We start from the raw sequence: 3,600 nt of genomic DNA, 5'->3' as shown, positions 1-3,600 counted from the left end.
CATGGACTTTGGATGGTCGTCACAGTATCTCAGGGAGCGCTGTAGAGAGAACGCACAAAGAACAAAGTTTAAATTTGTAGTACAAAGACAATTCTCTTCTCTTTCTTGTCAATACGTAGCAACCTGGAAACACGGTAAAAATTGTAGAAAAAATACTTGCACTTTACCTCCAACTCTGAATAAAACTATAGGGACTTACCCCTCTATGTTTTCGGTCAATCTCCGTCGACATCAATCTCCGGGATTTTTACCTCCATGAAATGTCATGGAATGGAGGTTATATTTTCTGTTATGTGTCTCTGTCTGTGTAGATGATTACTCAAGAACGGCTGGATGAATTGGTTTCATACTTGTTGTGTTGGTGGGGTGTGATAAAAGCTCGAATCGATGAGATCTTGGGAGCCGTATCTGTCGTTATAATTGATGTAATAATATCAGAAATCACCCCTATATTTGAGATATATTGGTACAGGCATCATGCTTTATGTGTTTGTTAATGGGCTTAGCTGCAAGCAGATAGTGAGGTGACAGCTGTTTGGGGAACCCCCAGTAGTTTTATTTATGTCTGCTTAGGCCTGTTTGAAATATTTGTAACAGTTGGCACAACAGATGTTCTGATTTCGTTGCGATAAGGGACAGTTGTTAGTTGTCTCTAATGGTACTTTTTTAGCAGACGGGGTTGGCGCCAAGTATTCATCTTACAGTTGGTGTAGGGCTGTCAGAGGAAAGTGTGCATCTCGTTTTTGTACCGTGTGAACAGCTGATGTTATGACATATTGGTAGAAAATCAAATCACCATCTGACTAAAGTTGGCCACATCCCTTCTTCTTTAAGTTTCCCAACTTCCTCCCACCACACTGCTCTGAGGCACATAGTCGAACCTCAATAATGCTGACAACCTTAGACAGTTTAAATGCCAAACATCAAGCTTAAGGAACACCACGCTACCATATGCCGTCGACCTCTTAAACATTACACAATTAAGTGTCACATTTTAATGATTGTCTAATCAGATGGATCATGGACATCCTCTGTGTCATTAAATAAATACACTGCTACTTTCCCATAACATTTATAACCATTACTCTCAAATACAACCGACTATAAACATACATACCATCCACAAAAAAGCAATAAATATTTCATGGAGGTATGAGGTCCCCGAACTCTAGTTTTATAATGTATTCTACCAACACAGATGAACTTTCACGCTACGGTAGAAATTGGTATTTGTCTTTGGAAGTCATGAATGATGCAAGCTTGTTATGCTTTGTCAGCTGACATGCGGTGTACAAATTTTGACTTTAATTGCCTAAAATTGTGCTAAGTTGAAATCTGGTTACTCGACGCAATGGAACATTGTGCTTACTTACCTTGACGACATACCGAAATACGTTAACCCGCAGCTGCGACCAATCGATGATTGACCTACTGGAACCGCCACCGTCTGAAGTGGTCACCAGGTACGATTGTTCGGGCCCCTGCGGCGTTGTCACTGTGGATAGGTGCGATGAGGAAACAGCTGACCATTACTGGAATATGTAACCGGAGAGAATATTTGGAAAGGCCGGAAAATCCCGACGGAACATGGCGACAGAAACGCATTCCTTTCTAGTAGAAGTAAAAAGGGAATCCAACCATTTTGATAACGCCTTCAAAGATTTTATGACCTGGAGAACATATGTCATCATTGTTTTTGTCCCTAGTTACCTACTGATTTTCAAATGGTCGACTGCTTACTGAAGTGATTTCAAATAAAGCGAATATTGATTAAAAAATTCATACGATATAGAAGAACATGATTGCACGACAAATAAAAACAAAACGATTCGTTACGTACACAGTACAATGTAAACAACTACATAGGTAGATCTCTATAGAATCAAACTTACAAATCTCACAATTACTAAAATAATGCGGGATAGCATAGCCTGGATACCAGACCCCCGGCCAGATCTCAAAAACATCTATCGTGTGGGTCTAACTCGGGGGTCAGTACAAACCCTGGAAAGTCTGGCACCCAGGCTAGGGCTAGCCTCCTTCGCGGTCTTCCACACAAGCGCTGGTGGTCATTGTTGGAAGGAGCGCTAATACGCGATTTTAACCACATGGCCCAGGCGCTTACATACACGATCTACACGCTATATGTTGAAAATCGCGAATTAGCGCTCCTCCCAATAATAACCGCCAGCGCTCGTGTGGAAGGCCGCGAAAAAGGTTTGTGCATAAACCCTTGATTAAGTTGATATGATGTTACAATCGAGTGAGGCTAATTATACGTGCACGCACTTTTTCTAATAGCAAAGCTGCAGGATTTTATATACTTATCTACTTTTGCATGGTGGGTAGAGCTAAAGATAATATTCAAATCTGTCTGTAGCATCGAGCTCCTGAAATTTGCTGTACTTGATTTGAGAAATCTGAATAACTGTCAAAGTGAAATTCATCTTAAAGTTTATATTTGAAAATGGGCATAACAACGGCTAATTATGCTCCGAAATTTGAGTTGAGAACATCTCTGAGTGAGGCCGTGATCACCACTCCAGGGCATCGTTAAAAGGTAACTTACAAGATGTTACGAATTTAAAGAGGAAGTACAAAATAGAAATGTTTACGGCTCAGTAACTAACAATAACATGTTAACTTAGAGAACGACAATACAGTGCGCTTACATTAAAAAATAGATACGTAATACAAATACACAGTTGTAGAAAAAGTGCAGATACCCATTCCTTTTTTTTGCGGAATTGACAACTTAAACAAAACTAATCAACAACCGCAATAAAATAGATACTAATGAAATAAACTGAAACTAGTTTAGTTTAGTTTTATCAAACACTTTTTTGTTCAAAATTGTACTGTGCGGTACCGATAACACGTTTCCTGAATTATGTGATGTTTTGCCCAAATCTTTGCAGGCGGTGGGGCTTTTCAAATTTCAACAAAATGATTTAAATTATTAGAGCAGCTGTCAATCACTGGTGGTGTAAATGATGCAGGAGTGTCAAATTACCGAAACTGTACATGCGAAATGTTGTTAATTTGGGTTAAGTCCAAACTATATTTAGTGTTTGGTTATATGACATACAACAACACGCTTCTATACCCATTCCTATCGCCATCTATTAATCAATTGGGTTGGGTATTTTTTTCAACCTACCAAGATACCAAGCTAACGAAGCTTGCGAGAACATGTGTGAAACAGCTGACTACCGGCGGAGGTATCATCAATCAGCCCCAGCCTCAGTTCGTAGGGCAAAGATCACCGCTAATCCATCATACATTCAAGGCAAAGCAGAACAACAAACTGAGCAACAGAAACCAGCAGAACTGTGTTGTACACATAATTTGGATGGCGTAGACGTTATCCTGGCAACACGAAAAACAACCGAAGGAACTTTCGAGGAAATTCAAATATATTTAAGACCTATAAAGATACCATGTACTCGAAGAGAAATAGGAATAGGTCACTCTATTTCATAAGCAACATAACCTAAGGAAGGGCGTAAAATATTTTATAGCCGAGCCGCTGTACGGCCGAAGTGACACGTATATTTTTTAATGTTTTACGATGCGCAGTCCAGAAATCATCCCGTAAAT

Source organism: Branchiostoma floridae, chromosome 11, assembly GCF_000003815.2.
Source record: "Branchiostoma floridae strain S238N-H82 chromosome 11, Bfl_VNyyK, whole genome shotgun sequence".
Classification (NCBI taxonomy): domain Eukaryota; kingdom Metazoa; phylum Chordata; class Leptocardii; order Amphioxiformes; family Branchiostomatidae; genus Branchiostoma; species Branchiostoma floridae.
Note: the sequence above shows the minus strand (reverse complement) of the source record.